Genomic DNA, 21,610 nt, shown 5'->3' on the forward strand with positions numbered 1-21,610 from the left:
TAAAAAAATAAAGAGAGACATCTCTGATTATAATGTCTTCATAAAGGTTTCAGCAAAAATCTTTTAACTATTAAGGATCTCAAACTATGGCCATCATCTGCTCCTGACATCCAACCATCAACTGTTTCATGGCTCAGTGATCCAGGACCACACGAAGAACATGATCCTCCTACTTATATATTGTCAGAAGGCCAACAGTAGCCTAACACTATGCCACAGTACCTATGTCATTCACCTCAGTTCATCTCATCATGTAGGCATTTTTATTATCTCATATCATCACAAGAAAAAGAAGGGTGAGTAGAGTACAATAACGTATTTTGAGAGAAAAATCACATTCACATAGCTTTTATTACAGTACATAGTTGTAAGTGTTCTACTTTATTAGTTATTATTGTTAATCTCTTACTATGCTTAAATTTATAAATTAAACTTTATCACAGGTATGTATGTATAGGAAAAACCTAGTACATATAGAATTTGGCATTATCTGCGGTTTCAGGCATCCACTGGGAGTCTTGGAATGTATCCCCACTCAATAAAGGGGAACTTATCCAGTGGGGAACTAGAGTATTTAGCTGCCAAAAATTGGGCAAACTACAGAGAGTTAGAAACTTTATAAAACTGAGGTTTTGCACTCTGAGAGATTCATATTATAGATGAGGAAATGAATTCTCATCCATATTAAAAGACTTGCTGACCATTAAACTAGTGGTGGAGGACTAGGACCCTCTAGTGCTTTACTCATTTAACTTCCAGGTGCCTCAGTGTCCTACTCTCTAAAATAAAGACATAAGAATAGGAAGCAACTCAATCTCACAGAAGGAACCCTTGGCCTAGAGATCAATATCCTGGGTTTGAGCTCTGTTCTCCAATACCCAGGCATTGACCTGGAGCAATCCACATCTCCTGTTCAGTTTTCACAAATGTGAAATCTGAAATGAAAATTTCTGTCCAAGTTTTATCACAGAGACATTGAGAGAAACTAGTAAGACAATGTACATGCAAGTATTTTGAAAACAGTGAAACACTGCAGAGGAGAAAAGGACTCACAATAATGGTGATAATGGGAGGATGATGATGAAGTCCTTCTGCTCTCAAATTCTAGCTGTGATGGAGAGCTTGCATTGGAAATATGTGGAAGAGATTATTTTGGTGGGATAGGGGGAAAATTTGTAGACTCATAATGACAAGATGTAAGTTTAAATGGCTTTTTAAAGATAGAGAGCTATTGGTAGGATTGCCAAATAAAATATAGTATATCCAGTTAAATTTTAATTTCTTTATATGTTGTTTATCTGAAATTAAAATTTGGGTATCTTCTATTTTGCTTACTAAAACAAGCAACCCTGACAACTGAGGGAGATCTGCAAAGGTTAGCCTGTGACATATGAGAGCAGTGGTTCGGGACTATGGTGGGTATATGGGGATCAGAAAGGAGTAAGAGCAGGGAGGCTATCTTGGTTTGGGTTCCCCTAAAAACAGAGCCTAAGAAAGAATTTAACGACAGTAATTTATATGGCAGGCACGGCCAGTAAACTCAGTGGGGAAGAGAGGAAAATGAGAGCCCTCTTAGGGTGCATTATGTAAGTCATTACTTCAGGAAGTGGGGCTGGATTCTACTGTTTTCAATGAAAAGGCTACATGGTGCTTCTTAAGGGAGAGGTTAGGACATTTGGTCACCAGCTCTTTGCCCTTTATTAATTAAAAATAGCCCCAGCAACTGAAGAGGATCAGAATATGCCACACCAAAATATTTCAATTTGGCATAAGTATTATTTTGAACTGAAGGTGACTGAAAAACAGCAGACAAAAACAACAGTAACAACAACAAAAAAGACTCCCTACCCTCCTGTATTTGCCTAAAAGTAGGAAATAAATTCCTCTTTGTGAAGGTTTTTCACCCTTCCTTTCCAGATAATGGAGGGGTCAGAACTACCCTTAATAACTGGAGACAACTCTAGATTCTTATCATCTCAGAGACAATACCAAGAGGAATCTCCAATAATAACCCTTATCTAAATAATACTGATCTTCCATTAGTTCCCCCCATATATTTACCTTCCCATAATTTACTACCCCTAGAAGCTCAAAACCCTTTTCTTTTGTCTTGTCTCTTTTCCACAAATTTACTGCCCTTAGTTACAATGGTATATAAGCCTCCAGGACTGAGTGCCTCTTTAATTCATTTTCTGTGAGAACCCCATACCATATAAAATATTAATATCAAATAAAATGTGTATGTCTTTTCTGCCATTAATATGTCTTGTGTCAATTTAATTTGCAAGGTCCTGTGCACCAAACTAAGAGGGTAGAAAAAAAATTTTCCACTTCTACAGGAATGATAACACCCTTACATATCTAAACTGCATATCCCCTTAGGAGGAACAGTTTCCAAAAGCTTTCAAAAAAAATCAGAGACAGTATGGCTTGGAACAGTTCAAGGTGGATTATGTTGGTAGTAGTCAGATCCTACAATAACTGTCCAGCACAGCTGCAGCTGAAATAAGAGGAGGATAAAGGAGATGTGATGCAGGATACCCAAAACCTCCACAGAGATTACAAAGAGGCTGTAGTGAAGAAGTGATGAAGTCTTGTCAAGAATAAGTCATTAATTTGTTCCAAGAACATTTATTGAGTAGCCAGTATGTGATAAGCACATTCTAAACACTGGGAATCCTAAAAAGAATGATACAGTTTGTTTCCAAGGAACTTTTGATCTTGTAGGAAATAGAGTAAAAAAATAAATACAGTAAATAGACTGTAATATGCTAATTATTATCACAGAGATATATTAGAATATTATCAAAATAAGAGCAAATGTCCAGAAAAAAGGGGAGCATAAAACAAGGGATTTTAAAGACTAACCAGTCAAATTAGGTAAATGAATAACTCTCTTCTATCTCTCACATCTAGCATTCAAATGTGAATCCAAGATTTTGGACCAGGGTGACTGAGAACTGATAGAATCACTAGAACTCGGAAGATGGGAAAACAAGCTTGCTTTATGGTGAATGACAACAAGTTATTTCTAGACTGAATTAAGTTAAAAGTAGTTGAGACCTGCAAAGATTCTAGGATGTCTTTGAAGATAAAGGGTTGATTGATTTAAAGACCAGGGCTTGAAATTATCTAAGAATTTGGTAAGCTTGGAAGAAAATGAGAGCCATGGGCAGGGCATGCACGATAAATGAAATATTGATGAGAGAATCAAATTGGTGCCATGGGTGGCACCTCATAAAGCATCTCTCTGAATAGAAATCAAGAGGAGAAAGAGATGAGTCTGAGATCCAAGATGGCAGTGCAGTAGGTGGAAGCTACACTTACCGCTTCCTAGGACCAAACTGGAATTACAGCTAAGATATAGAGCCATCAACCCAAATAACTAACTGAAGACTAGCTGAAAAGAAAGCTTGTAACCAAGGATTTACAGAAGAACCACATCAAGACTGGCAGGAAGGATGGAGACATGAATAGGTCTACCTTGCTTCCACAGGCAGCCGCTGAGAAGCTGGGATCTCAACCCCAAGCTAGACTCCCAAGCCCCGAGCACCAGAGCCAGAAAGAGACACCCACATAACATCTGGTTGTGAAAATCAGCAGGAATTCTGTCTGTCAGGGAGAGAGGAGTCAGCTAGAGAACAGGTGCTGGTTTAAAGGGCCCACAAAAATCTCATTTGTAGCTACTCACCCTGGGCTCCAGCAGAGGAAGGGTGGAGCAGATTAGAGTTGCATGAGGAAAGATTGGGTTTTGTGACTCTAGAGAGATACCTGAAGGCACAGCCATCAGTATCCCTGTACTGAGTCATTCTCCCACACTGCAGACGCCATATTCTTGGGTGGATCATGCTACTTCATATGGCAACAATCTAGATGAATGCAATAGCCCTACCCTCTGGACTCCCTCCTACCCCACCCTGCAAAGTTTGTACTCTCCAGAGGAGCTTGTACCTGGGCTAAGATGTAAAGGTCTAAGCAGACTCAGGTGGTGTCAGTGGCTGAGTGGGGTGTCTATGTGTCAAGAGCTATTCTTCCCACTTCCCCACAAACCTGGCTGGTGCTTCCCTGCCATGGGAGATCTACTAGACACATTCTCCTGGCTCCAGGCACCTCCACATCCTAGTTACTGCTCTGTTGAGGTCTGGGCAGAATCTGGGACAGACTGAGTTGTAAGGCACCCATTTTTCTCCAAGCCTGACCAGCACCTCCCCTCACAGGAGATCCACTAGCCCTATTCTTTAATGTCTGGCAGCCCTTCCCTGGTGAGATCAAGCTCAAGGCAGAATCTGAGTCAGAATAAGTTGTGTGGATCTAGGACAAGGGTCAGTTTTCCTTCTAACACCAAACCAGTGCAGAGCTCCCCCTTCACAAAACCAAATCTTGGTCTCCTTCAGCTGCATAAAATCTTCTGGCCTCGCCTTAATAATTCCCAGAGACCCAACCCCACCACAAAGATATGCAAGCATCTAGTGGGTGATAGTTAGACTTGGTATTCCCTGGAACATTTGCTGAGTTCCCTTAGACTCAGCACGGGCATCAGTTTGCACCTGAATCAATCTGGTGAATACCACTTGTCCCTAACTGGTGACTCAATGAGAACCTACCTCAATCAACTCAAGTACAACCAGAGGCTTTTTCAGTGACTGAGCCTAACAGGCAGTTGGCAGGCAGAGGCAGGTAGAAGCATATCTCAGGGTCCCTTGGACTGTAGCTGACTAGCCCCCAGGCCCAGTGCTAGTAAAGCCAGCCTTGGTGTGCAACTTGGTCCTTTCTGAACACACACAGGCCTAGCAGAGGCAGCCAAAAACTAGATCACTTTGTAGCTTTAAAAAGATTTCCTAGGTCTAGTCACAAGCAGCACCTGACATTAGCCTGCACCAGAATCACTCCCAAGAGACCCCAGAATAAAAACACTCAGTGCCCACGTTCAGACAATATCAGAGCAGAATACAATTACCTTTACAAGTGGCATATCCAAAGAAGATCTCGGCAGGCACCAGACACTGCTGAAGCAAATTTGGCTTTGTGTGATCAGCACCTGCACAGGACCTCATACACTGCTGTCAGGATCGATACAGTCAGTCAGCTTGAGGGTCGAACCCAAATATGAACAGGCCAACTGCAATCAAGACCCAACTACAACAGAGGGGCCCACATAACCTGTATAAGGGACATTCCGGGAACACCCAGCTCAGGTGATCAAGGAGACTGCACCAATGTGTTACACAAGACACCTACTATGTAAGGCCATACTATCAAGACTGGGAGACATAAGAGATTTACCTACTACATAAAAATAAAGATAAAGAAGCTGTCAAAATAGGGAGACAAAGAAACATGCCCAAATAAAATAACAGGAGACTCACTGATGGTTAGAAAACAGTCATGTCAATGATCCCACACTCAAGCTGGCAACCCAGTGCTTAAGCTAGCAATCTTGTGCTCAATCTGGTGACCTCATAGTCAAGCTTATCAGCCCGTGCTCAAGCTGGCAACCTTGAGGTTTTAAACCAGGAACCTCAGCATTCCAGGTTGATGTAGTATCCAATGTGCCACCACCGGTCAGGCCATATGCGTGTTTATACAACAATAATAAACTGTTAGAGAGGGGAACTAAGAAAACAAACACATTTACATAAAAAATAAAATACCTAGCAGCAAATTTAACCATGGATGTAAAAGGCCTGTACTCAGAAAATTATAAGACCCTGAAAAGAAAATTGAAGAAGACACAAATAAGTGGATGCATATACAACATTGACAGATAGAAAGAATTAACCTCATTAAAATGTTTATACTACCCAAAGCAATCGATTGATTCAATGCAATTCCTATCAAGATACCAGTGGTGTATTTTGTAAAACTAAAACAAATATTCCAAAATTTTATATAAAAACCACACACACACACACACACACACACACACACACACACACACACACACAACAAATAGCCATAGTAATTTTGAGGAAGAAGAACAAAGTTGGAGGTATCAAATTACCTGATATCAAACTATACTACAAGGCCATAATAATTATAACAGTATGGTTCTGGTATAAGAACAGATATACAGATCAATAAAATAGAATAGAGAGCCCAGAAATAAACCCACACCTTTATGGTCAATTAATATTTGACAAAGGAGGCAAGAACATACAATGGGGTAAAGAAAGTTTACTATTCAATAAGTGGTGTTGAGAAAACTGGACAGAAACATGCAACAAACAATTAGATCATCCCCCTACACCATACATAAGAATAAGCTCAAAATGAATAAAAGACTTAAGTGTTAGACTCAAAACCATAAAACTCCAACAAGAAAACATAGGCAGTAAAATCCTGAACATTTCTCAAAGCAATATGTTTTCTGATATATCTCCACAGGCAAAGAAAACAAAAGAAAATAAACAAATGGGACTACATCAAACTAAAAAGTTTTTGCATAGCAAAAAAACAACAACAAACAAACAAACAAAAAAAACCCATCAACAAAATGAAGAGACAACCCACCGAATGGGAGAACATATTCACCAATGATACCTCTGATAAGGGGTTAATATCCAAAATGTGTAAAGAACTTATACAACTCAACATTAAAAAAACAAACAATCCAATTAAAAAATGGGCAAATGATCTAAAAAACACTTCTCCAAAGAGGACGTACAGGTAGCCAATCGGCATATGAAAAGATGCTCAATGTCACTATTCATCAGAGAAATGCAAATTAAAACCACAATGAGATATTACCTTACACCTGTCAGAATGGCTATCATTAATAAATCAATAAACAACAAGTGTTGGCAAGGATAAGGAGAAAAGGGAACCCTCGTGCACTCTTACTGGGAATGCAAACTATTGTAGCCACTGTGGAAAGCAGTATAGAGGGTACTTAAAAAATTAAAAATTAAAATGCTTTATGACTCAGTGATTCCATTTGTAGAATATATCTGAATAATCCCAAAACACTAATTTGAAAGAAGATATGTAGCCCCATGTTCATTGCAGTGTTATTTACAATAGCTAAGATCTGGAAGCAGCTCAACTGCCCATCAGTAGATAAGTGGATATAAAAGCTGTGATATATTTACATAGTGGGATACTATGAGGCCATTAAAGGAAATCTTACCTTTTGCAACAGAATGGACCTGGAGAGCATGACGCTAAGTGAAATAAGCCAGGCAGAGAAAGACAAATACCATATGATCTCAATTATATGTGGAATCTAATGAACAAAATTAACTAACAAACAAAATCAAAATACAGTATATAATAATTTTATCTTATTTACAGAAATTTCTGTCAGCTAAGAGGTAGAAATCATGATTAGAGATGGTATAGGAATGAAGGAAGTACGGCATACAGAAGTTGAAATATCTATCAAGAATGGTAAAACATGAGTACTCAGCTTGTTTGATTATTCTTTTTGCTTACTCTCTCCCTCTTATTCATTTCCTCCACATGAAGTTTTTAAATCTCTGCCTTTGCTTAATCGGTGGTGGTGCAATGCATAGAGCCTTCACCTGGAACGCTGAGGTCCCAGGTTGCAAACCTTGAGGTTGCAAGCTCATCTGGCTTGATCATGAGGTCACCGGCTTGAGCCCAACAGTCACTGGCTTGAAGCCCAAGGTTGCTGGCTTGAGCAAGGGGTCACTGGCTCAGCTGCAGCATGGTCAAGGCACATATGAGAAAACAATCAATGAACAACTAAGGTGCCTCAACTACAAGTTGATTCTTCTAATCTCTCTCCCTTCCTCTCTTTCTCTCTTCTTTCTCAATAAAAAATAAAAATCTCTCCCTTTATTGTTAGTATTACTCCCCCTACAATTTTGTTCCCAAAGATTGCACTAATTATTTTGGCCTATGTACTTTATTAAGTAACTTACCTTTAAACTCCTCTGTATTTGGTTGCCCAAAATCCCTGGGACCCATTGGCTCCAATTGCAGATGAACAATTAGACCGGGAGAGAACAAAAATACCCAACTTTTTGTACTATGTAGATTCATTGACATAGAACAGACCAACAACTGTCAGAGGGGAAGGATGTAGGGGGGCTGGGTAAAAAAGGTGAAGGATTTAAGCAAGAAAAACAAAAGATTAAAGAAACTCATGGCCACAGGCAATAAGCAATATGGTGATTAGCAGAGGGAAAGGGGATGGAGAAGGTAGAAAGGGGTAAAAGGGGGATAAATGGTGACAGAAGGAAGACCTGACTTTGGGTGGTGAACACACAATACAATATACAGGGGATGTATTATAGAATTATACACCTGAAACTTATATAATTTTATTAACCAATGTCACCCCAATAAGGTCAATAAATTTTTTTTGTAAAAAAGGAGAAAAATGTGATGTTGGGGCAAAGTCAGAGGTGGATGGCAAGCCAAGGGAAGACTTTGAAGAGGGAGACGGGCTGGTAAAGAAGTCAGTCAAGCTAAGTTTGTCATTCAGTAAATGCAAACCAATTTGATCTCATTAAGCCCTAATGGACAATAGCTTAGTTGTAATGTGTGGATGTTTATGGGCAATTTAATTATTAGCCTTTGGCAATGAAGCAAAAAGGAAATTAAGTGAAGGCAAAAAGAACAAAAATACATGACTGCTATCACCAGCATAATCCACAGTTTACCAGAAGTTAGACAAGTCTGATGTGTCTAAGGATCATTTTTTCCGGACCTGGGACAACTTCTGTTCTATAAATGGTCCCAGTAATCCTGTGTGGTGAGCACTCTCATGCACCACCCAGACCCCTTTCAATGAAGAACTTCTGGCCCCAGATGCTGTTGGAAAGCAGCTTTCAATTGTCCCCTCAGGGATGCCTTAGCTGCTGAGAGCAGCTAGGCCCCAGGTCGTGGCCTTCTGAAGGGTGACTATTCCAGTGACTAATGGAGATACAGCTATAAAAGCCTGGCAATCTAACCCCAAAGAGGGCCTCTCCATGGGGTCACCCCTGGCTGTTATTGCCTACCTCACAGCTTCACTTGTCTGCCCAGTTATGCTTCTTTTCACTCTCTTCTACAAAACACTGCTTAAGAAACCTCCCTGAAGTCAAATGTCTCAGAATCTGCTTCCAAGGGAAACCCCTGTGGTATCATGCAATCTGCCTTTATCTGTTAAGCATCTGAAAGTAATAGACAACTTCATTTCAACTGGCTTAATCAATAAGTAAATACTGTTATCTCCTATTACCGAAGCCCTAGGGTAGGGTTGCTCCACAGTTAGTTAATTCAGTGAGTCACTAAAACTATCAAGTCCCCAAGGTTTCTCTCTTTCTGCTCTGCCATCCTCAGTATGATGGCTTTGTACCTCAGCCTAGCATTCCTCACAGTCACAAGACGGCATCACATGCAGGAATGAAAATATCTTGCAAAAGGAAAAGGACTGATACTTCCCAGGTTAATCTTTTTTTTCTTTTATTTTATTTTTACAGTGACAGAGAGAGAGTCAGAGAGAGGGATAGATGAGGACAGACAGACAGGAACGGAGAAAGATGAGAAGCATCAATCATCAGTTTTTCGTTGTGACACTTTAGTTGTTCATTGATTGCATTCTCATATGTGCCTTGACCGTGGGCCTTCAGCAGACCGAATAACCCCTTACTCAAGCTGGCGACCTTGGGGTCTCGAACCTAGGTCCTCCACATCCCAGTCCAACACTCTATCCACTGTGCCACTGCCTGGTCAGGCCCAGGTTAATGTTTTTATGAACAAGACATTATTCTTAGAAGCCTCCTCTGGCTGACCTCACTTTAATCACCCACCTGAGCTTGGGTCTCACCCGGCTCACTGGCGGGGGAGGGGATGTTTTCTGTTGTTGTTTTGTGTGTTTGTTTTTGCATAAACCAAACAAAATTTGCTTTGGGATCTTTTCAGGCATGAACACACCCCTGGGGGGGAGGTCACAGGGTATCTACATTGCCACACCCTTAATGTGTTTATTCAGCACTTTCCTTCCAAGTACTAATTTTACATAACTTAAAAATCTAGGTTAGGTAGCTGGAGGGAACTGTTATTTTTGTATAAGGCACCTGGATGGGCCTTCTGTGAATCTTCCTGCAAGGACAATGAAATGACTTTTTTTTTTTTTTTTGGCCAGGGGCTGAGATATGTGGTATTGTTCTCTAACCATCAGTGAGTCTACTATGTATTAGATATATATGTATTTTCACCAGGGCTTGAGTTCAGTGAATTCAGAAGAAAGAGCGTAAGAAGTACACTTTTAAATGTGCCAGTCACAAAAAGACAAATACTGTATGACTCCACTTATATGAGGTACCTAGAGCAGTCACATTTATAGAGAAGAGAGCAGAATGGTGGTTGCCAGGGGCTGGAGTTAATGGGGACAGGGAGTTACTGTTTAATGGGTACAGATTCAGTTTTGGAAGAAGAAAAAGTTCTGGAGTTTGTTGGTGCTGATGATTGTACAAGAATGTGAATGCACTTAATGTCACGGTATACTTTAAAATAGTTAAAATAGTAAATTTTATTTTATGTATATGTAAAGCCAGTATCCAGGGCCAGAGCCACCATCAGAGCAGCCCAGCCCATGCAGGTTCGCACTGGATTCGGACAGTCGGTAAAGAAACAACGGAGCCAAAATCTGATGGGCCATAGTCTTTAATTCTAGCTTGCACCCGGCAGGCAAGTAAAAATACACACTGGGCTCCAAAACCCAGTCACATTCAGTGCTCACAAAGCTACTGACTTATCCGAGTTTCCTAGAATCAAAGGTTTCTAGCTCACCAGACTTATTCACCTCTGTTCCCCATCTCCTTCCTTATCCCAGATACAAACTCTACACAAACTGGCATCTCACTCAGCACTCCGCCATCTTGGCTGCTTCTTCTGGCCTCCTCCATGTGGCCTTTCTCTGCTCTCCTCTGCTCTCTCTTCTAATGATAATCTCAGGAACCAAGAGCCCCAGCTCCTGTTCTGCGCCCATTTTATAGTATAGCTTCATAACCTTTAATCCAATATACAAAATAGGGAAGTCTCTACTACAAAGTCACTTCTCTGAGGCATGATTGGATTGTACCGCCCCACATCAAAAAGGATGGGAAAGGCTTAATCCCAAAACCAAGCCCCAGGCTACAAGGATTCTCAACACACATTAATATCACCTGGGTGACGGCCTCCTCGTGGGCAACGTAATCTTTAACAAAGTGAGCATAATACATTTTATCTGCCCAACAATCCACCCCTATGCTCACTTTACTACCCACAATTTACATCACCAGCATTCCTGTGCAAGGAAATTAGAACATTACACAGATTACAACAGCAAAAATCATACAGTTTCAACAATTACAAAGGTACATTTCACCAGTCTCTCAGCACTTAGCCCAAAGCACAAAATGTCCTCGGCCATGGGAAAAGCTTCCCGGGGCAGGGGAGTGCTTCCAGCAAAGCAACCCCCTATCCCCATCAGGGTATTTCACATTGTCCAAAATCCATAATCCGTAAATCCATCCAACAAACAAGCCAATGCCCACTCCAGTCGTAGTCCAGGAAAATCAGTCCACGCACGTGGGTCATCAGCCACCCCCCTCATTCCTGCCGTCCTGGCAGGTCTTACACTGTCCCAAAGAGGGGCACGTGGCAATGACAGTCAGCATTTCCATCTTGGCTCTGGAGAGCATGATAGCGTCCATCCTATGTCCCCAAAATCGCAGACCTACCAGGGCTGTAGTAGGTGCTCCTTCCAGCTGGGCTCCCATCTTATGGAGACGGCGGATTGCAACTCCAGCTTGATTCTCCTCATCTTCCAAAGAGGAACTGAAAACATCAGCTCCCACTGCCGGGCTTGAGCCCCGGGCTGCCGCAGCCTTCTGCTCTGCAGACCTTGCTGTTCCGGTCTCGGCTTTAGCCTCAGCCTCAGCCCTGGCCATCCGCCGCTGCTGGCTCTCCACAACATTCAGGGCAAGCTGCAACTCACGAACCTGTGATTCCTCCTCCAGCAGCTGCTCCAGCTCCAGGGTCAGCATCGGTTTCTCCTGCATTTGCTTCAGCTCCTTCCACTGCTCGGTTTGCAGGTCCTGGGCAGCCTCTTCCACAGAGCTCTCAGTTTCCTCACGCATGGCTGTAAAAGTCAGCCAGCCTACGATCCCCAAAAGGACAGCCATGGGGAACCCTAACACTAGCCAGTCCTCTACTACACCACTCAAAGGCTCCTTGCCGATCTGTATCGAATCCTGCCACAGACTACGCCAAATGTAAAGCTAGTATCCAGGGCCAGAGCCACCATCAGAGCAGCCCAGCCCATGCAGGTTCGCACTGGATTCGGACAGTCGGTAAAGAAACAGCGGAGCCAAAATCTGATGGGCCATAGTCTTTAATTCTAGCTTGCACCCGGCAGGCAAGTAAAAATACACACTGGGCTCCAAAACCCAGTCACATTCAGTGCTCACAAAGCCACTGATTTATCCGAGTTTCCTAGAATCAAAGGTTTCTAGCTCACCAGACTTATTCACCTCTGTTCCCCATCTCCTTCCTTATCCCAGATACAAACTCTACACAAACTGGCATCTCACTCAGCACTCCGCCATCTTGGCTGCTTCTTCTGGCCTCCTCCATGTGGCCTTTCTCTGCTCTCCTCTGCTCTCTCTTCTAATGATAATCTCAGGAACCAAGAGCCCCAGCTCCTGTTCTGCGCCCATTTTATAGTATAGCTTCATAACCTTTAATCCAATATACAAAATAGGGAAGTCTCTACTACAAAGTCACTTCTCTGAGGCATGATTGGATTGTACCGCCCCACATCAAAAAGGGTGGGAAAGGCTTAATCCCAAAACCAAGCCCCAGGCTACAAGGATTCTCAACACACATTAATATCACCTGGGTGATGGCCTCCTTGTGGGCAACGTAATCTTTAACAAAGTGAGCATAATACATTTTATCTGCCCAACAGTATATTTTACCACAATTTTTTAAAGGCATATTTCCAGACAACACCTGTGGGGGAAAAAACCAGACAGCTGGGGTTTGGCAATGTTGGGCAGATAAAATGTATTATGCTCACTTTGTTAAAGATAACACGAGGAGGCCGTCGCCCAGGTGATATTAATGTGTGTTGGGGTGGGCTAAAGGCAGGCAGAATCCTTGTAGCCTGGGGCTTGGTTTTGGGATTAAGCCTTTCCTATCCTTTTTGATGTGGGGTGATACAATCCAATCATGCCTAAGAAGTGACTTTGTGTTAGAGACTTCCCTGTTTTGTATATTGGATTAAAGGTTGTGAAGATACACTATAAAATAGGGGCGGAACGGGAGCTTGTGCTCTTGGTTCCTGAGATTAGCATGAGAGAGCAGAGAAAGTAGATCCAGCAGCAGAAGGAGGCCACGTGGAGTAGGCCAGGAGAAGCAGCCAAGATGGCGGAGTGCTGAGTGAGATGCCAGTTTGTACAGAGTTTGTATCTGGGATAAGGAAGGAGATGGGGAACTGAGGAGAATAAGGCTGGTGAGCTAGAAACCTTTGATTCTAGGAAACTCAGATAAGTCAGTGGCTTTGTGAGCACTGAATGTGAGTGGGTTTTGGAGCCCAGTGTATGTTTTTACTTGCCCGCCGGGTGCAAGCTAGGATTAAAGACTATGGCCCACCAGTTTGTGGCTCCATTGTTTCTCTACCGATTGTCCGAATCCAATGCGAACCTGCATGTCAATAGCCACGATGGCGGCTCCTGGCTTTACAGGCAAAAAACATTTTTTTTTTTACTAGAAAAACCTAATCACTCACTGTAACTGCTTTAGCTTATGAACACCTACTGTAAGCATATTTTATTTTGTTATCTTCGTAAAATAGCTTTCAGTGTTTTAAATTATTGTATCTGTTAGCATATCATGTAGCAAAACTGATTCTAAAGAGAGGATTGATTTTAAAAAGTTAATTATTCCTAAATAAGGTTTCATTATTTTAATAAGACTGCAACCATCCTATTCAAAAGACCAAATGAGTGGCTACTTACCCCATTTAAATCTTATTTAGGTCCATTTGGTATTATTTTCTGAATTAGGTGAAAATAATAAGCTGTGTTGGGGCAAAAAAGGATCAAAATTGGATGAATATATTAAAGTTTTATAATAGGTTGACTGGGAGTTTTATAAATCTCATCCCTAACCAAAGCATATCACTATAAATAAATTCCAATATACCTCCTGCTCAGAACAAATACTCCACTGAAATATTTTTTTAGCTATTGAAAGCCAAAAAAGGTATATCTATTGATGTAGAGCAAATAATTTTACACTAGGAAGAGGCTGCCTTAGGTAATTTCTAATGGCTTTTTCAACTATTTGATTCTTGTTAGGTTCAGGTCCAGGACCCCTTACCAATAGTCTTAACTAGCCAGGATGAACTTTAGGTGACCTGGGCCCAGGGCAGTTCCCATGACTCTCCACCTAAGCAATCCTGATTGATATCTTACCTCCTCCAACCCTGGGGCATCCTGACAGCTAGTCATCCTACATCACTTACCCGAACATTCTTTACTTAGCACCGCCCTCCCTCCCCCAATGTTTAAACCACACAGGTAAGAAAAGTCCCCCCCCCCTTTAGTGAGAAATATACCATAACTCAGTCCTCTATAGGATGAGGCTTTTCATCCTTTCTCTGTTGATGCTACTAGGGACTTGGCCCATCTGTTCCCGGATACATAAACTTATAAAATTCACCAGGCCTGTGTGTCCCTCCTTTGGTGACTTAACAATTCTATGATATGCTGAATCTTTGAAAATGACTCTCAGAGACAGAGGGAATACACCAGTAAAATGTCAGCATAGGAATTCCTAGGCCCGTCCCTTCCCAGAAATATCAATTTGAACAAGTATCTGTACATAAAAATACCTTCACAAGACCTAAAGATTCCAGGTGAGGGGTTAAAACACCAGAGGGAAGCACTGAAATAAAAAAAAAGGATGCATTGAGGATAAAAGAAAAGATAAATTCACATTACCCTATCGCCCCTCCCCCAAGCCCAGGCAGCCCAGCCTAGGGAAAGGCAACCTCCCCATGAAGAAGAAAACTGAAGTGAGCACCCAATTTCATCTCACTACAGACGCCAGGACTAGCCTGCACAACAAACCAATTCTGATGGTGTTCGGTAGTTCCCAGTGAAGTTCCACAAACTTAGGCCCTTGCCCCACTCAGGTGCCTGCTGGCTCCAGGTTCCCAGATGGCTCCCTCCCACAAACCCAGGCTTTGGACCAGAGGTAGTCAACCGTTTTATACCTACTGCCCACTTTTGTATCTCTGTTAGTAGTACATTTTTCTAACTGCCCACCGGTTCCACAGTAATGGTGATTTATAAAATAGGGAAGTAACTACTTTATAAAATTTATAAAGCAGAGTTACAGCAAGTTAAAGCATATAATAATAATTACTTACCAAGTACTTTATGTTGGATTTTTGCTAAGTTTGGCAGAATAAATCTTTATAAAACAACTTACTATATAGTTAAATCTATCTTTTTGTTTATAGTTTGGTTGCTCCACTACTGCCCACCATGAAAGCTGGAACGCCCACTAGTGGGCGGTAGGGAGTTTGGACACATCCCAGAACTAGCCAGCTCCCAAGGTCCTGAGTTTCTTCTGTGGCCTCAGTCTCCCAAACAGCCTTGACAAACTCAGAATCCAGGTGGGAACCCACAAATCCAGCCTGCCAAACAGGCTCAGTGTTGGGCAGATAAAATGTATTATGCTCACTTTGTTAAAAATAGGCGCTGCCCACGTGAGGCCATCGCCCAGGTGATATTAATGTGTGTTGAGAATCCTTGTAGTCTGGGGCTTGGTTTTGGGATTAAGCCTTTCCCACCCTTTTTGATGTGGGGTGGTACAATCCAATCATGCCTCAGAGAAGTGACTTTGTATTAGAGACTTCCTTATTTTGTATATTGGATTAGAGGTTGTGAAGCTACAATATAAAATGGGGATGGAGCGGGAGCTTGCGCTCTTGGTTCCTGGGATGATTTAGAGGAGAGAGCAGAGCAGAGAGCAGAAGGAGGCCATGTGGAGGAGGCCAGGAGAAGCAGCCAAGATGGCGGAGTGCTGAGTGAGATGCCAGTTTGTGTAGAGTTTGTATCTGGGATAAGGAAGGAGATGGGGAACTGAGGAGAATAAGGCTGGTGAGCTAGAAACCTTTGATTCTAGGAAACTCGGATAAGTCAGTGGCTTTGTGAGCACTGAATGTGACTGGGTTTTGGAGCCCAGTGTGTATTTTTACTTGCACACCGGGTGCAAGCTAGAATTAAAGATGACAGCCCATCAGTTTTTGGCTCCGTTGTTTCTTTACCGACTGTCCGAATCCAATGCGAACCTGCAAGAGCTGGGCTGCTGTGATCCTGGCCGTGGCTTCTGGCTTTACACTCAGCATCAGGCCAATGAGAATGGAGCCAGGCTTTCATCCCATCCCAGAATCAGATGGCTTCCTCAGACTTAGAGTCCAGACCAGCTCCTGTGGACTCAGGTTTCCAAGTGGTCCCTGTGGGCCCAGCCTCCAGGCCAATGTTGGTCAAATAAGTTTGTAAATATGATGTATATGTTTGCTTGCTTATAGTTTGCATTGGATGTGTGAGACAGGCTGTAACCTAGCAAGATCCTCATAGCCTAAGGCTTAGTTTTAAGACTAAGCCTTTCCCACCCTTTTAATGCTAAGATCTTTTCAACATCCTTCTAGTACTAAGATCTCAAAACTAAGCTTATCCCCACACCCTTGACTGTTGCATGATGTGGGGTGGTGCACTCTTATGAGGAATCCCATTTATGCCTCAGATAAGTGGCTTTGTATTAGAGACTTTCTTATTTGTATTCTGGCTTAAAGGCTTTAATTTCTACACTATAAAATAAGGCAGACCGGGGGCTCTCTCTCTCAGATCCTGCCATCAGCATTGTAGAAGAGAGGCAGAGAAGCCAGTTTGTGCAGATTTGTGCAGAGAGGAGGAGGTGGGGAACAGAGGTGAATAAGGCTGGTGGGGCCTTTGATTCTAGGAATACTCAGATGAGTCAGTGGCTTTGGGAGCCCTGAATGGAAAGGGAAGTGTTTTCCCACTGCATGTATTTTTTTGCCTGCTGGGTGTGAACTAGGATTAAAGGTAATGGACCTAGTTCTTGGCTCCATTGTTTCATTACCATCTGTCTGAATCAAATGCAAACTTGCATGGGCCAGGTCACTGTGATGGTGGCCGCAGCTACTGGATTTACAGACTAGAGCAGGGGTTGGGAACCTATGGCTCGCAAGCCAGATGTGGCTCTTTTTATGGCTGCATCTGGCTCATAGACAAATCTTTAATAAAAAAATAATAATGTTAAAAATATAAAACATTCTCATGTATTACAATCAATTCATTTCTTATGGCTCATGTTCATGGTTGCAGGTGACTGGAGCCAATCACAGCTGTCCTCCGTCTGGGACAACACCAAATTTTTATTGGATAATGCGTAACGTACATGGGTCATTGTATGGCTCTCATGGAATTAAATTTTAAAATATGTGGTGTTCATGGCTCTCTCAGCCAAAAAGGTTTCTGATCCCTGGCCTAGAGCTACTGTGAAACCAGGCTCCGAGACCATCTCAATATCAGACTTGTTTCCAGGCACTAAGTCACTGGGCTTGCTCAGTGGTCCCTGTGGACTCAAGATCCTGGTCTGTCCACACAGACCCAGGTCCCAGGATCATCATTGCAGATTCAAGTGTCAGGCTTAATCCAGTGAACCCAGCTCTAAGCTCCTCTTATCCATGCCTCAGAGTGGCTGCCTGTTGACCCAGTCACCAGACCTGCCAACCCAAGGACTACAGCAACAAGTCCATCCATAGACACCACCAGATAGCCCACACTGGTAAGGGGCTTTGCCTGCTAAAGCCAGTCAATAAAGATTAGAAGAGGTGCCTACTTCTTCAAATGTGAAGACAGCAATGCAAGGTCACAATAATAATCAAGCAAACATGATACCACCAAAGGAAATGAATAAACTCCAAAGACTGGCCCTAAAGAAATAAAGATTTATGAACTGACAAAGAACTCAGAATACTCTTCTTAGAGAAATTCAGCAAACTATAAGAATACACAGGTAGACAATTAAATGAATTTAAGATAACAATGCATGAACAAAATGAGAAGTGCAACAAAGAAATCAAAACCGAGACAAGATGGCGCTGGAGTAGGCGGACGTACCAACATCTACCTCCCAGAACCAAAGTGGATTACAAACTAATTTTAAGAACTATCATCTGGAAAAACCAACTTTGGACTAAACTAAGAGGACTCTTCAACCAAGGAACACTGAAGAAGCCACACCGAGACTGGTAGGAAAAGCGGAAACGTGGAGAAGGCTGCCCAGGTCCCCAGAGCGAACGGCAGCCGGGAGAGACTCGCGTGGCGGGAAGTGAGTTTAGCAGAGGGGGTAGGGTCCTGAGCCCCAGGAACAAAGCCCCAGCCTGCAGCCCCAGAGCCCGGAAGAGACGTAAGGACAGTATTTAGCTGGAAACAAGTCAGGATACTGTTTGTAAGAAAGAGTCTGATTTCTCAGACCCAGGATCCTTCTTAAAGGGACCGCGCAGAACATCTCTCTCACAACCACTCACCCAGGGCTCCTGGGGATGGGGAGAGAGGAGAGGACCAGAGTAACAGGAAGAGAGTGTAATCTAGGAGGCACAGGGAGAAACATTTTGGGAGATAGCCACCCTAAACCCTGGGACGAGTCACTCCCCAAAGCTGAAGTGAATATTTCCCCCGGAAACAGCAATACCAGCAAAGGGAAGCAGGAGAGCAGCCAAACAAGCTCCCCCATGGCATTCAGAGCAGAGTTGCATAGAAGGAGGGAGCTTTCGGGTCTACAGTAGTGAGTCTTAGGGTCCGAGCTGCAATGCCCCCACCCACGCGGCTGAGGGCTCGCCGGAGGGCAGGCGGCAGCAGGAGACAAAAACGCAGTTCTGCTGGCAGGGGCGGAAGCCAGCTGGCCACCACTGGGCTCAGGTATGAGCTCAGTCTTGCCCGGCTGTGGAGAAGGGGGCCTGCAAAAGCAGTCAAGCTCAGCTGCCGACAGCCTGTAATCCAGCCTGCGGGAGAAGGGTGGGAACCCTGGAAAGGGTGGAGACCAGCCCCTGAGCAAGGCACAGGAGCACAGCCTTGCCCTGCCTGTGCAACCCAGCCTTGTGGTCTGACTTGGTAGCTGGCTCCTCCCGTGGGGGTGGAGCCAAAAGCCCAGAAGAGGTGGAGTTCCACCACTGAGCTGAGCTTGGGCATGCAGTCCTGCCCAGCGGTAGAGCCAAGGCTAGCAGCCGTTCCTCAAGTGGGCTCCTCCTGCAAGGGCAGGGCGAAAGCCCGGAAACAGGTAGAGACCCACAGCTGAGCAAAGGTGCTCGCCAGTGCCCTCAGGACCGAGCATAACGTCACACATGGGAGTGGGGCAAAGACCAAGGCCACCAACGCTTGTGTATACCCGAGGACGTGATCACAGCCACTCCCGTGAAGAGAAAATGCAGAGACAGAGAAATACAACACAAATAAACCAAGAGAAATCCCCAAAAAAGGACCTAAGTGAATCAGATATAACCAAATTACCAGATGCAGAGTTTAAAATAACGATTGTTAGGATGCTCAAAGATATAAGAACAACCATAGATGGCCATTACGAAAACCTAAATAAAGAGATAACAAATATAAAAAAGAACATTGAAATAATAAAAAAGAATCAGTCAGAAATGACAAATGCAATATCTGAAATAAAGAATACAATGGAAGGAATTAAAAGCAGGATGGATGAAGCAGAGAATCGAATCAGCGAGTTAGAGGACACGATAAATAAAGGCACGGAAGCAGAGCAGAAAAAAGAAAAGAGACTCAAAAAGTCTGAGGAAACTCTAAGAGAGCTCTGTGACAACATGAAGAGAAATAACATCCGCATCATAGGGGTTCCTGAAGAAGAAGAGAAAGAACAAGGGATAGAGACTTTGTTCAAACATATCATAGCGGAAAACTTCCCCCAATTAAGGCAGGAAAACATTTCACATGTTCAGGAAGCACAGAGAACTCCATTAAGGAGAAACCCAAAGAAACCAACACCAAGACACATCATAATTAAAATACCAAAGCTAAATGATAAAGAGAAAATATTAAAAGCTGCTAGAGAAAAAAAAGACTATCACCTACAAAGGAGCCCCCATAAGAATGACTTCTGACTTCTCAACAGAAACACTTGAGGCCAGAAGGGAATGGCAAGAAATATTCAAAGTAATGCAGAACAAGAACCTACAACCAAGACTACTTTATCCAGCAAGGCTATCATTTAAAATTGAAGGAGAAATAAAAAGCTTTACAGACAAAAAACAAAAACAAAAAAAAAAAAACAAACAACAAAAAAAAAAACTCAACGAATACACTGCAACCAAACCAAGGCTGCAAGAAATGCTAAGGGACGTGTTGTAAACAGATCAAGGGAAAAAAAGAATATAGCAAAAGAGGAATACAGTTTTAAAGAAAAAAAAAGGCAATAAACAATTACATATCAGTAATAACTTTAAATGTTAATGGATAAAATGAGCCGATCAAGAGACATAGGGAACAGGACCCATACATATGCTGTCTACAAGAGACACACCTTAAATCAAAAGATGCACACAGACTGAAGATAAAAGGATGGAAAAAAATATTTCAAGCAAATGGAAATGAAAAAAAAAGCTGGGGTAGCAATACTTATATCAGACAAAATGGACTTTAAAACAAAGACCATAGTTAGAGATAAAGAAGGTCATTACATAATGATAAAGGAAGAAATCCAAAAGGAAGATATAACCATTATAAATATCTATGCACCTACTATAGGAGCACCTAAATATATAAAGCAGACTTTGATGGATATAAAGGGCAAGATCAACAGCAATACTATAATAGTAGGGGATTTCAATACCCCATTAACATCATTAGATAGATCCTCAAGAAAGAAAATTAACAAAGAAACAGCAGACTTAAAGGACATATTAGATCAACTCGATTTAATAGATATCTTCAGAACCTTTCACCCTAAAACAGCAGAATATACATTCTTTTCAAGCGCTCATGGTACATTCTCTAGAATAGACCACATGTTAGGGCACAAAAGCAGTCTCAACAAATTTAAGAAGATTGAAATCATATCGAGCTCTTTCGCTGATCACAATGGCATTAAACTAGAAATCAACCACAATAGAAAAATTGAAAAATATTCAAACACTTGGAAACTAAATAGCATGTTATTAAATAATGAATGGGTTAACATTGAGATCAAAGAAGAAATTAAAAAATTCCTAGAAACAAACGATAATGAGCATACATCAACTCAAAATTTATGGGACACAGCAAAAGCAGTCCTGAGAGGGAAGTTTATAGCATTACAGGCATACCTCAAGAAGTTAGAAAAAGCTCAAATAAACATCTTAACCCTGCATCTAAAAGAACTAGAAAAAGAACAGCAAGTAAAGCCCAGAGCTAGTAGAAGGAAGGAAATAATAAAGATCAGAGCAGAAATAAATGACACAGAGGCTAAAGAAACAATACAGAGAATCAATGAAACCAGGAGCTGGTTCTTTGTAAAGGTAAACAAGATCGATGAACCTTTAATGAGACTCACCAAGAAAAACAGAGAGAGGACT

This window comes from Saccopteryx leptura, chromosome X (genome assembly GCF_036850995.1).
Source record: "Saccopteryx leptura isolate mSacLep1 chromosome X, mSacLep1_pri_phased_curated, whole genome shotgun sequence".
Taxonomy (NCBI): domain Eukaryota; kingdom Metazoa; phylum Chordata; class Mammalia; order Chiroptera; family Emballonuridae; genus Saccopteryx; species Saccopteryx leptura.